Source organism: Protopterus annectens, chromosome 10.part0, assembly GCF_019279795.1.
Source record: "Protopterus annectens isolate FY-2018-M chromosome 10.part0, PAN1.0, whole genome shotgun sequence".
Taxonomy (NCBI): Eukaryota; Metazoa; Chordata; order Ceratodontiformes; family Protopteridae; genus Protopterus; species Protopterus annectens.
Window position 1 is genome coordinate 1,286,683,857 of NC_056744.1, and position 15,788 is coordinate 1,286,699,644.

The window sequence follows — 15,788 nt, forward strand, 5'->3', positions numbered from 1 at the left end:
TTAGCGCCTCCGAGTATGTCTTTGTGTTATTATGTGTTTGGTTTGCAGTTGTGGTAGGTCTATGTGGGACTGGGTTTGCTGTGTGTGTGGTTACCTTCTCCACCTGTCTGGTCTTGCCAGTCCTAAGTTGAGAGAGTTCAGCCTCCAGTTTGGCTATATAGTTGCATCTCTCACATGTATTTGTGTTTGTTGGGAGGAGGAGAGGGTTGTCTGTGTACATGAGACAATTGTAGCATTGTCTCAAGATTCCCAGATTAACCAGCTGAACCGGAGAGGATGCTAGTAATCTACCACTCGACATGCTAGAATATCATAAGAGAGTGCTCTGCCTTTAAGGGAAGTGGGTACTCACAGGGGTGGTAGGTGGATGTAGTGCTTACTTTAGTTTGAGAGTGCTTACTTAGAAGAGAGGTTTTGAGAATAAGTGCTAGGCTTATAATAAAGCGAGTAGACTGATTATTATAAGAGTAGAGCTTTCTTAAGGGAAAATTTGAAGAGCAGACTTGGCGAAGCCAGAAAAAGTTTAACCTTGTTTAACCAGCGCTGTGCTATGCGCACAATCACGCAAAGCCGCGCAAACACGGATTTTAAACAGGGAACTTCAAAAGAGCTAGAAATGGTCCAAAACAACCAATTACTACAAGCTATTGTGCTGAGGTCACTCCTTTAGGGACAGATAGGCTGCGCATGGCTCCCCACTTCCACTGGTGAGCAAAGAAACTTCCTTCTATCCAAGTAAGGCAATGGACAACACAGGAACTACACCACAGCCCAGAATACAGCAAAGCCTGTATACTGGTCTAAACTAGTCGAGGAGAGGCGGGAAAACAAAGATATTTTTTTGTTTTTTTTTTGTTTTTGAGATAGAAAGCACACAGAAATGCAGGAAACAGTAATAAATCAGTTACACAGGCTAGCACACTTTAGTGGGCAGCCTCATAGTGTTAGGATTGCAGTCAGTACATGGTGACAGCCATGAGAGTTACTGACTTCATATCCCTCATAGGACATATGTCACAACAAACCCTGTTACAACAGTAAATGTATGAGGTTATCATGGCAACATGTCAATAATGGCCCCGTGTTTGTGCCTCCAGCCACAGCTCTGTCAACCTTTGTACATATGTCATGCAGTAAGAGGTGCATATGTTTTGTACATCATAATTTATTGACATCATATCTGATAAGCCAGTGAGATATCAGACTGCTACACACGTTATATATAGTAGGGGTTATATTTGAGGACATAACCTGTGTCTTCTGTGGTTGTGTGCACGGTATTGAGGTCTGTGTAGTTATGGTGATTGTCAACATTGTGTGTATTGTGAATATGTACCTTGGCCTGTGTACAGACTGTGGTAGATGTCCTTGTTCTTGGTCCTGTTCTATCTGATGTTACATGCTGCTCCACTGTATGTTACCCTATCAGCTTACATGTTTGTAGGGCCAAACACACACATGTCCCATACCACAGACAGGCATCGGACCACACTGTGTAGTGGCCCAGTATAGATATATGCAGGGTTAGTGTGTGAGTGGCACATATGAGGATGGTGTTGATCAGATAGTCCATATACTGTAATATTACGCTAGCTTACCATATATGGCTGTGGCTGTGTTCACATTGGTTGTGGTTATGCAATTTCACACAGGTGTCTGTTACTCTGTGCTGTGACATGCCTGTAGAGCCTGCTATATATGCAGGTACATGTGTATTCCCCCATAAGAAATGTAGGACAGTGTTGTGGCAGTCTGCCTGTAGCCTGCACAGTGCTTTGTTACACGCCTAGCAGCTTAGTGTACTTACCCAGTGTGATGTTATGTCCAGATACTTGCCAGATGTACTGCTGCCAGGCCACCATAACAGTCATGTATATCAGACAAAGCAGTGGAATGCTGTACAGATGTATGTCACTAACTATTGGGTAGTATGTGGTCATGGCAACTCTGTACCAGTGGTTATTATGTGTCAGGACAGACAGGAGTGTGTGAATGCATAAGTTATGGGGGCAAATGTATACCAGTATTTACATGATATACCCATCAAAATGGCTGTTAACATCCACATTGTCAGGCTTGGTTCACATGTCTTGCACTAAGGGCTTATGTGTATACCTCTGGACTGACCAGAGTGTGCCAGACTGTCCACATTTATTGGCCATATCTCTGCTAGCAGTGGTACTGTACTATGATGTCCTTAGGATGTCTGTCAGTAGCCAATGCCACACTTGTTAAAAGCAGATGTGGCCTCCCACACACAACATGTCTGTGAAGACAACCCCTATTACTGTAGCAATAGTCTACATATATACCTGCATGTTCAGGACATATGGTGAAGTTATACGTATATATAATTATCCATATATCTATATAGATATATACACATATACATATCAACATACATAGCTGAATATGTATATGTACATATATATATATATATATATATATATATATATATATATATATATATATATATATATATATATATATATATATATATATATATATATATATACACATATAAACACTCAGATATATACATATACACAGCAATATATGTCTGCACATATACAGATAGAGATACAAATGTACATATACTATAGGATCATAGATCATAGATTACTACTAGGCTAACTGCCCTACGAGTCATTTTAAGCCTAGCCAATTATCTCTTGAGAGACTCAAACCCTGCGCCTTGTGTTTGTAAGGCAAACACCTTAACCATTAGGCCACCCTCCCAACCCAACTTATGGATATCTACATATATATTGACATTAATAGATATATCAGAATAGATATGTATGCACATATAGTTATAGATATCTACATATATATATAGCTACATAAATAGGCATATCTGTACACATAGGATGTGCATACATATATAGCTACATATATATATATATATATATATATATATATATATATATATATATATATATATATATACATACAAAGATATGTACACATGGCCATATATATGTTGCCCTATACAGACATATGTATGAATATTCATGTGTATGTACATGTAGACATGCATCAACCTATTATATGTATATATCCATATTCCTGTCATGTGTAAACCTCACAGTTGTGTATACCCTCTCAGATGTATCTCACTTTATGTATCTGCTATGTGTACATTATGATAAAACAGCATATGTGATACAACAGTCATATTAATAGCAAGTACTACACAATTGTGGAAGTAAAGACAATTGTTCAATACTAATCAATATGTGTATTGACAGATATATTGGAAAAACAACAGCTGTCTTCACAGTGGTCATGTCATAACCCTGCAAGCGCTGTTCATTTTGTTGCTGGGCAGAACAAGGACTGTCAGATACAGAGTGGTTAAGGCAGTTTTGAGCAGCTTTAAGCACATTTGCATGGTTTGCGCAAAGCAAAGCAGTGCTAAGCTACTGGTAAACATACGGGCTCTTACACAGTGTAAGCTTCACTTACCAGTGTGAAAATCAGCTTAGCTGTCGTATTGCAGCAATGTTGATACCTGCTAAGCATGGCTTAGCCCTAGTAACCAGTCTGATAACATAGCAGGGTAATGACATCTGTAATAAGTGTATGTAATGCCATGTACAATACATGCACCTATGTGCTGTCATTACAGAAGCAAGGGGTGTGAGTGTCATGTGTGGGACATAGACATATATGAGGCCTGTACAGCACTGTTATCCATGTGAATGCATTACATACAGGGGTAGTAGCCCAGGGTATGTGCTGTCACACTGGCATTTAGTGTATCATGGCGGTACTACTGTTGACAGTGCTTACCCAGGCAAGAGTAGAGTGCAAAATGTAGTACAGACAACAGGCACACCTGCAGGCATAGCTGGACTCTGAGGCCTCCCTGTTGTATCCCTGGTGTGTGAGCTGTATCACAGTATATAACCCCTGTTGGGTAATGATCAGACATGTGGACTGTAACTGTAGACTACCGTCTGTACAGCACATGTTAGTGAGGGCTTCTGACATGTAGTTATGGCATACATATTGTTGTCAAACATCTATCTGTCAACACATTCATCCTACTGCATGTCTACTCGCCAAGCTGATGACTGTCAGTCCCTGTACAGATGCGCAGGTGGCAGGTATTCAGCTGGGATATGTACAGGCAACCTAATTTGATTGACACTGACATGTCTGCCCAGCTGTATAAGAACTGGCACATATAGGTGATAACACCCTGTACGCACCACATGCCATGGGTATCTCCACTACACTACCACACTCAACAGAACATGCTTGGGTACAGGTCTCCATCACAGACACCAACCATGTGTTGTAATGCATGTTGAATACATGTGAATTTGATCACCTAAGTGGCCATGTGCAGGAGGCACCTGGAAGATTGGCTGATGCATGTGCCTCTTACCCTGAGGGGCACCACAGTAGTGTCTGCCGATAGATTTCCTGCTGCCACATGGCAGATGGCAGGATACTGCTGTACACACAACCCCTACACAACCCATCTCTCCTTGGACAATAGCTAGGTACACAGCTATGACCACCTGCAGCAATTCACCCCAGTACTGACACATGTGTACATGTGCATGACTGAGTATAGCAGTGTCTTGGGAATTCCATGAGGGCCTTCACAACCACCACAAAACCCATTGCCATAGTCAGTTGTGGCTGCTGCTGTATGGGACATTACATGTACCCTGTTTAGCTCCTCTCCATACCGGCTACACAAGCCTTGCAGTACCAGCACAACAGTGTTGTACAAATGGGTTGATAGGCATGGGATACCCCTTGTGTTCTGGCAAGTGTGTGTATGTGTGCATGTCCGTATATCTGTAGGGTACAGTATTCCAAGGCCACATACTCCTATTACAATACCCATTGCCACACAGTAGTACAGATAGTGTTGTTGCTTCCCATAGGTGAGGCATGACAATGCAACACCCTATTATGCTTGTGGCATGTGGATTAGATGCATATCCTTGTAGTACCACTGTTGGGATATACAATGGGTTGTATCGCAGTCATGGCCAATGTATGATGGTGAGTATGTCAGAGTGCCATCACCATCATGGGTTTCAGGGAGTACAACATCCACTGGGGAATGTGAGTGCTGTGTACACTTTCATTACACCAAGGTACACCCGGTATATATCCCATGTACCATGGTATGGTTACCACTGTCACCATCAATCCAGGCCAGTTATGCATATGTTGTGTGCAGCCTACCTGTAACACATTGGACACATGGTCAAGTTAGTTAGCAGCGATAGGCCCAGGTCTGTCGGACATGTGTCTCCCTGTTATGTGTCTGTTAATGTGTATATGAAGGTATTTCACACTATGTATTGTCCATATACACCCATTACATCCCCCATTAGCATACTTTACATGTCTGGGGATGTTCTACATGTAACATATATCCTGGAACACACCTCACCCTAAACGCTGTGTGGTGTGTGCAATGAAGGCCACAAACTTCAGTATCACTGCATACCTAGGTAGGGGTCTAGTCTCAGTGTTGCCAAGTAAGAGTGTGCATATATGTGGAAGGGTCTACATCAGGTTGCAGAGTATACATGTCCCAGTGGGTCACCTGTCCATGTGGCACAGGCAATAACTGTTATATAAACCTGTGACATGTGTTCAATTGTACTCCAGATATGTCACAGCCATGGTGTCATCACAGTGCCATACCCCATTGTGGGATATGACTGCAGACCATCCTCATGCTGACACATGTACACCTACAACACAAATGGATAACATTATAGAGACCAAAATCAACCAGTGTTACTAACAGCTATAATGCATCATTGCTGGACAGCTACACTACCTGACATATATGCATTACACTTTACTCCTTACAACATGTTACACTGCAGTACTAGTACTGTAGTACACTGTAGTACAGTCACTGTGTGCAGCAGAATCATATTAGCCTGTCCCTGCATCAATGGTATGGATGACAGGGATGTGACACAGGTATCATCATATGCACAGGGTGTGTTGTTGGTTTGCCAGAAGCCAAGGATGGGCCATACATTTGACAACATGTGTGTGGGTGAGGGATGTAATGAGGTGAACTGGGCATGGTGATGTGGTGTGTGTAGGTATGGGGTTGCCTTAGGTGTGTTAGTATAGTGTGTGGGTATGCATGCACACAGTTCTGCCATGTGGCTGCCCTACACAGGTGTTTATGGACAGCTGCAGACCATACCTGGCAGGGTGTATAGTTCACTGCCTCTGGTTATGGACACATGGACTGTGCCTGCCAGGGGTTCCATGGGCATATCCAGTTACAAGCCTCGATGTGCTACTCTCATCTGACGATGACAAATGTCTGCTGGAACTAGGTCCCTCCTGGGACTGGCCAGGACCACGTGCTCGTGGCCTGCTGTGGTGTGGTGTGGACAGCACCTCCCACAGTGCTAGGGCTGGTATAGCCACTATGGGAGCCCCTTGGTGTCCTAACATGTCCACATTGACTGCCAGCTGTTGGCATTGCTGGCCTACATCCACGCAGCCATCACCACACTTTCACCACATGTTCAAGCATGGACAGACCACGGTCGATGAGGGCCATCATCTCACCAGACCATCTATCCATAAGCTCAGTTAATGCATGGATGGCTACAGATAGTTCATGGGAGTTGTCACTTGTAGATGTGAGAGCAACCCTCTGCAGCGTCAGGCCCTGTCTGGTGTAATGTTCCATATGTGCCTGCACCACCATGACAGCCTGAAACATGCACCTGCTGGTACCAGCTGTGTCCCGTCTGCCAGGGGCATGATGACCAGTGGACCTACCACGAGCACCCTGGGACATCTGCCTATGTGGTGCCCTGCCAGACATCTGGTTATGCCTGCTGCGACCAGACACAGTAGGCATGGTTACAACACTTTCCTATGTACTGCCACCAAACACAAGCTGTCCCTCCACTATGGCCACTGGTGATGGGGTATGTATAGGCACTGAAATGTGTGCAAGTTTGGGGTGGCTAAAAGGAGGATGCCAAATGATGGTGCTGTTTTGGCCCCTGACAACCCCACCTGTGCCTTAACAGTACTGTCATCATCTTCAGTGTCCGTATAGGCACCAACATCAGATTGCATGCAGGAGGGACCCTGACCCACCTCGCCACCTGTGGGGGGAAAACAATAAATGCACTTTAAGACATGTACAGCATTGCATAACAGTACACACACTCACACACACACACACACACACACACACACACACACACACACACACACACACACACACACACACACACACACATCACCATAATACCTACCTGTCCATCATTTTACAGACAGTCACATATATTCCCATGCATTCCCCATCCTGCATCAGACTTGGTAACATACATTCATTGATACCACTCATTAATGTATCAGTCCTCTATATGCCTAGACAAGTGATCACAACACAAGACCTGTTACTCCGTTACCTGCCTGACCTGAGTGGAGTGGTTTTACATGGCCTCATTGCTGTCATTCAGTGTTCACCCTGTGTATGTCCGTACACCATGAGCATGCCCCCAAGGCTATAGATGAGGGAAAGATGGTACACAGAGCCTACCTAGACCTCATTATGGCCTTCGACACCATTCCCCATTCTGGTATTATAGACAAGCTCACCAGCTTGAACATAAACCCCTACATCACAAGATGGGTTGCCAACTGGCTCACAGACAGAACCCACATGGTGAGATTTGCAGGAGCTAGGTCTGACTCTAAACCGGTTACAAGTGGCGTTCCCCAGGGCTCAGTCCTAGGACCCCTGCTGTTTGGCATATACTTCTCAGAGGTACAGGCAAGCACAGGAGGACTATGGCTGACCAAGTTCACAGACGACTGCAAACTAAGGGCTATAATTGACTCTCTGGCTGGCACAGACATCCTCCAAAAGGGTTTCACTGAGACGGATACCTGGTGTCAAAAGCATGGCCTCAGGCTAAATGCCAAAAAGTGCATAGTCATCCCCTTTGAAAAAACAAAGTACCCACAAACTACCACATAGGTGATAGTCCCCTAAATACCAAAGATGTAATAAGGGATCTAGGGACCCAAGTAGATAGTAATCTCACCTTTGATAATCACATTGCCAAAGTAGTTAGAAAATCCTTCTACGTGGCCCACCTAATCACAAAAGGGTTCCCATCTAGATCAAAAGAGGTCATTGTGCCCCTCTACTCATCACTCATCAGACCCATCTTAGAGAACAATGCCCCATTTGGGATGTACCTTACAAGACACCTGCAACAGCTGGAAAGACCAAAGAAGTACCTGACCAAGAGGATCAATGGCCTTAAACAGATGCCCTATGCAGCTTGAATGAAGAAACTCCAGTTGTACTCAGTTGCATACTGTCTACTCAGAGGTGATCTCTGCCTGACATACAAGGCCATGTCCAACCCAGAATTGATGGACATGTTCCACCTAAAGAAAACTTTATCCCCTCGAGCCACACACTCTAGGGATCTAAACCACACCACAACAATAAATAGGACATGCTGGAGGGATAGATTCTTGTCCCAGAGACTTTCCATGCTTTGGAACAAGATCCCAATCTACATTTAAAAGAAACCTTGACTAGTGGATGGGAAAGAGAAAGTTTACCCTGGGGATCACTTCAGTGGCTTTCAGAGGCACAGGGAACTAATCTAAGAGGGCAGCGAAAGCCAACACATTCTGGCTAGGCTTATAAATGCCTTTGTGCAGATAGCCTAGTACCCACTTATGAACCTATGAACCTATATGTGGGGGCTACTATGTTCACTCCATAATATCAGGCACTGGAGTGTCATGTGTATGTATTGCTCAGCACATGCCAGATATGCTGCTCAATCAGCCTATCATGTGACAACTGTAATATATGGATACACTCTCTGGTGTTGACTAGTAATTCCCCAATGCATCTATAGTGCTGCATACATGGGTTGTCAGTCATCTCTCTGCTGAATGCGATATTAAGGGTATACCTGGTGTCTACCTTCCATCTCAATGCCTGTTTCATGCTACAGACCTTATTATACTATCAGCTGTCCTGTGATTACATACATGACAAGCATTCCTGGTGTGTCATATGGCAGTCCATGTCCATGTACTGCACGATCCCAAAGGGAGATACTGCTGTATGAACAACCCCACAATCACACATGTGCATACATGGTCACCCACACAAACACACACACATGCACACATGCATCCTGCATGCATCAACCTCCCTCCACTTCACCAGAGTGACTCTACAGACAACTAACTACCCACCAGGATGCACACCTAACCATACAGGTGAGATTGCACAATGATAGTACACACAGTCCTCCTATTACCCATCTGTCAACATACATAAGATATGGTACATAACAGCATGCATTGCAGCTATAGTCAATCCATGCTAGCAACGTATACATGTGTGTGATGCATGTGCTGTGTCACTAGGTGATGCCCCTTCTCCTGGATAACATTGCACCCATGTACACAGTATTGCTGTGCACCTGTTCTGCACCCTACCATGTACTGTGCACCACACCTCACAGGTGTACAACCTATTTCTGAATTTGTAGTACTGTGTCAGTTATGTCATCTTTAATGCTCACAGCCCCTATGTTTTTCAGCAACACATACCTGGGATGATATGTGGACAGATGTCATTTGTGAATGCCTGATGTCTGATTTACAGCTCTCAACATCAGTGGACCATGTATGACCAATCCAGTACTATTACACTGACAACCACCAGAGCATATCATGGCTATGGGGGTGTGCACACCCTTAGTCACATGATGTACCTTTCCTTAGTCTACCATGGGACCACATCACTGCATATATTAACAGTACATGAGCACAATATGTGACATATGTCCTGTACTTTCACATGCATTGTCTACGGAATGTGTTAGGTGTGCAGATGCTGATCGCGATGCATACACTCCATGTGGGCATATGTGTGCACACCCTTATCATGACGGTTTGTTGCACCTATTGTTATGTGTACTACAGCAGGCACAACTCCTGGCAGGGGTATACTAGAGTGGCCCATCTGCATTTGCCAATGTATGTTCAGTCTGCCCTACACATGTCCCCCCTAATCTGCATGATTGCAAAGTCTATACATGTGCACATCCCTTGGTGTTCACACATTGCCATCACTATTGCTGTGGGGGTAGGGTTATGTCTGCCACAGTTCCTGAACTGAATTCTTGGCATCCTTAGGATCTCTGCTGCAGTGCACTGGTGTGTCATGCTGACACCTCCCCCCCACCTTCAGCCTTTTTGCAGATGCTTGACAAGTAAGGCCTACACGTTTGTCAGTTTTCAGTGTCCCATACATTGAACACCACATGTTACAGCCTAGTCCCAGATGATAATGTGGACCACAGTAATATGTTATGCTATAGCGTAACTCTGCAACAGTTGCCATTGTCCTGCAAGTATATACACAGGTGTTGCACTGTATATGGGTGTTGTTCCAAACATGCCCCTACTGTAGGCCATGTCTCCCACCATTATGTTACTCCCTGTGGACACATTCCACAATGACAGGATGTTAGTTATCATGCAGGTGTCTGCCATACCCTTCCAATACCCCATCATGGTCACCCCTGTGATGCCGTGCATTTCACAGCAACAATATGTGCACATGTATAGAATGCATTCTGAGTTGGTGTGTTAGATTGTTAGATGTGTGCATGGAATATACCATGGGCATTACATGCCTGGTGTATCGGCAAGCATGTACATAAACCATACTCACCAGCTACAGGCTGCTGCCTTGGTGGTATACCGGAGGGACCTACATAAAAGGGTGAGTGATGCAAAGTCAGTGGCCACAACTGTGGCATTGCCAAAGGGTGGGTGCAGCATTACAATACATCAACAGTACATGTCCACAATACTACCACATATGCACATCTGTTTATCACTACTATGCAGCAACAAACTATATCTATGACATGTCAGATATGCATGATCTACCTGTACAGATGCAGATGTATATGCAACAGTGGTCTACTGATGTGTCCTGTGGCCTTACCTGCACACCCCTTGGCCAGTGTGTGGGTAGCACCCACCTCCACAAAGGTGTCCAGCAGTTGATGGCTATGAGGAAGGACAGGTGCCACGAGGCTGGCTAGGAGCTCCTCCACACGTGTCAGGGGGGATGGATGGCATGTTGCGGGGTGATCCCCCGGACTCCAGCAGCATGCTGACAGCATTGTGAAGCAGGTCAGAACAATGATGCCGGACCTGCTCATAACTGCAGTTGTGCAGTCCGACATCACTGACCCTGTGGACTAGATCATTCCACAGGGCGGTCTGCTCCTGCTGATCATGGGTGGCCCAGCCAAACAAAACAGGGTAGTGCTGTATTAGGTGGTTTACCACAATGTCGTTCTCGGCAGCTGAGTAGTCCGGAAGCCTTCCATGTGACATCTTGCCTGAAAGGCATAAAGATGGGTACAGGTGTAAGCAAGTCATGCAGCAAGGTTACCACAGTTCATAATACACATCACTGTCACTCCCCACCATATCAGTGACAACAAACTGTTCACACAGCTCAATAGGTATGGCTACAGCTAACCTACCAGTGGGGCAGATATTGTATTGTACCACACATTGTGTAATGTGTATGTAGCCATGTTCCCTCTGTGGACACTATCATTTCTGGCCTGTTACAAACTATTCACCTGCATGCCATTGTCAGGACCACTATGGTTCCATATATGCCTGTGATATGCCTGTACACAATGTGTGTTGCTGCACATCTGACATTCTGTGTTATTGGGGACATCTATGCATGCTGTTGAACATGTTCTGGGATTGTGTAGACTATTACTACCCACATATGTTCTATAACAGTGACACAATAGCATGTATATGTACTACTGGCCAGCAGAACCACCTCTCTGAACTCATCTGCCCATGTTACCAGGCCACATCACATGTGTGACCCACACTGGGGCCTCCTCATGTACAAGTCTGACAATACCTTCAGGTGGAACCAACTCAGGAGATTTTGCCCCCCCCCCACCCCTGGGGGCACACACAGACATGATCTTGTGTCCCGAGGTCAGGTCCAGGGTCTATTCCATAACAGGCTCCACAGACACATGCGGGATGTGCTACATCACCTTCAGTCACCCAGTACCCATTCACAGATCCCACATGCTTCTCCTGCTCAACCTCCATGCCAGACACCTTCAGGATGCAGACTACTGTTGTAAGTAGCAGTGAGTGGATGGCTTGTTCCCATTGTGTTCATATTGGGGCCCATGGGGCTACCACATCACAGACCACACACACACACCATCCAGGGTGTTTACTCACCACATGTGTCACATACCACCCATGTAGGCTATCCTCTATATCTACCAACCCTGACCAACTCTACAACCATACCTGCCATACTTCCCCATATTCCCATTCCATACTTCACAGACAAGGGCAATGTGATCCCAACAAAGGGTTTACATGTGACATACCCACCCATGTTGCACACATTGACAGCTGTAGATATCTGTGTGTATTGCTATGTGTGTTGTTCCCTCGCACATAGCATGCAACATTGTGGTGGTAATACAGGGGACTTGTATTTACATACATATATGTTTGTGTGTGTGTTTGTATATATGTAGACATGTGCATATGGGTTTATATCTATATATGTGTAGATATATATGATGTATATATGTGTTTATATATATGTCTACACATGGGTATCTGTATATTTGTGGATATATATATATATATATATATATATATATATATATATATATATATATATATATATATATATATGTGTATGTATATATATATATATATATATATATATATATATATATATATATACATACACACACATATGCATACCTATATATGAGGTACAGTCAGACATCAGGTCCACAATCTCATAACACCTTCCTGCACAGCTGCACTGTTCTGCCTTTCTACAACACATACAGGTGCCATATATTGACACAGCCTGACATTAGGGGGGTATATGTAGAGCATGATTGCAGGTAACCCTATTACACACCTATGGCATTCCTGCATGCTACAATACAGGTTAACCTGAGTATCCTGCAAGAGGTGAAGCTCATGTGTCCATCATTATGGCATTACTTCCACCACCAGCTATTGGCCACAGTAATATACATGCTTCCCATTACACAACATACACTATGATGGCTTACATCTTATCAGTCATGCACAATTGATGGGTATGGCCCACTACCCACATTGACAGACTCTATTGTCCTTAGCAGTTGTTCAGCTGAACATCATTACAACAACACCTGATGGCACATATAAATCATTCCACATCATCTATCCCATTATTATGGACTAAGTACTAAAGTCATTTACATGCATATATACTTCATATAGCTGTTGTGAGAATGATGTCTCTTCTGGATATTTTGCTGGATTTTTTTTTTGTTGTTGTTGTATTTGTTTTTGCCTTTCACACAGTCTCTCTTTCTCTCTATTTTGGTCTCTCCAGTAAATGGATTGAGCTGCTTTGAATAGATTGCAACATGGCTTTTGTAGGTGATGCACATGATCAGGTGATGGCCTCTGCACCAATCAGTGTCCTCCACTTGCTACCTGGATGCAGTATGCTGAGTAGTACTTCCAATTACCACTGTTGTGGTAACCAACTGCTATAAATCCCTGCATCATGTGGGCATGGTCCCTTTATCTTTCCTGTATAGTGGACATCCTTCCTGTGTGTGTGGCAGCAGTGTTACAGACAATAGGCAGCAATACCTCTTACAGGAAAACCTGCACACTCAGGCCAGCTACATATTTGTAGGAGGTTCCAGAACTACAGACAGAGTGTGAGTAGTGTTGTTGTATGCAGTATATAGCACCGGTGTTACAGGGTTTGTGTGTACATACTAGTTTAACTTGGAATGCAGTCTGTCTGCATAGCTCTCAATTGTGGGCCTATCCACTTGATGGCCAGAGGTGTGCCTATTATGTTTTGTCTGTCCACCACACAGGTCTTGTGTCAGATATATCACTGGCAGTGTGCATGTTGAGTGCTATCAGTACATGGCTACATCCATTTCTGTTTCTAACTTCATATTCCTAACTAAGGGTATGTTTCAGACTATCCTGTAACTCCAGCAACTTGCTTAGTAGATGACAACAGTATTTTACATATGGGCCTGTGTTCCAACCTCTGTCCTCCATCTACATACCAGACGTTGTATATATGCCATGCTGTCAGGGGTTGTTATGTAGTGGGCTGTGAGTATGTCATGCTGCCATTCCTGCCATCAGTCCACTGCTGTTGTGGCCCCCACACATATTGTGGGGTTGGGTCCATATATGTGTGGGCTTCATCTGCACAATACATGTGTGCCCTTATGTACTCCAGACACTAGTGTATGTAACAGTGGTTTATGGCCCTGTAGTTTTCAGTCTATGGGGGGTGCACCATAACTAACCTAGGCTGTTACAACATGTGGGGGTATCAGGGGTAAGCTGACTTAAGGTATCTGGATGTACATTACCATACAATTCACCTTGGGTAAATGAAGGCCTACTGCTTCCTTCCATACAGACTGTTCTATTTGTCAGTGTGATTGTGATGGTGACAGTTATGCCATGCTATGTAACAGATACATCACATCATGTCAACTGAGGTCTTTACCCCCTAGGGATTGTGTGCAGAGTGTAGATAGAGGCTGCTGGACTATACATCTCCATTACTTACTTACTTACTGTTGATTGATTGGTATCCTGTGGCCCAGTCTGTCTTTACTCTTGTAGTACATGAAGGCCATGGCCTGGACAGCAACATATGTAAACCTTTCCAGACTACTGTATTAATATAACTATTTCACAGTTGCATTACTCTGTTTATATGTATGTCAGAGTCTAAACAGCTATATGACATGGCATATACAACTGTAATAGTACACAAATAAAGCTTTCCCATGTATGCAAACCTGTGTGTGGTGTTATATCCTTTGACCTCTCTGTGCATATATGTTGCAGGCAACCATTGTCATTTGCATGGGTGGCTCATACAGTGTCCAGTTGGTAAGGTGACAACTGTAGGCATAGTGACTATTCCGTATTGTGTGCACCTTCTACATATGCATCTTCCTATATGTTGATCGCTTCCACATTGTACATTCCCTATGGCAGCCAGACTGTACTGCATGATATGTTACTGATACCAGCCTGACATCATACAGGTGGGATGGAGTACTCTTAACATCTTGTGCCCATGTTGTGTCAGGTGCTGGTTATGGGATCTGCAACAGTTGGTAGTGTATTGCAGGGCAGACATGTTTGGCTGTGGGGGGAATATCTATATGTAAAAGATGTATGTTGTTTGGGCCCACTCACCCCCATGAAACAGTACATGTGGACATATATGTTTTTATAACAAAAAAGACTTTTAGTGCTGTGGCTGAACGATGACACAATGTTGAAAACTTCTTTATTAAACAAGAGATGTGAGTGTTTTCGCAGTGTATCCCACTGCTTCTTCAGACATAATGGCAAACACACTATCTAGTAGTCTACTATATATACTAAAAACAATCAATTAATTTATCAATCAAGCAATTAAAATTTTAAAGTGACAATAAAAACATATAAATGTATAAATATGTATAACATTCATCCTTAGATATATAAAACATATAACTATAGCATATATAATCACATGAATCAAGTTTTAGTGGTCTGTTATTTAACATAGGTCTAATAGGTACCTTATCATTAAGCCCTTTACCTTCGTGGGCTTTCAATCTAACTATCTATCTAGTCTCATT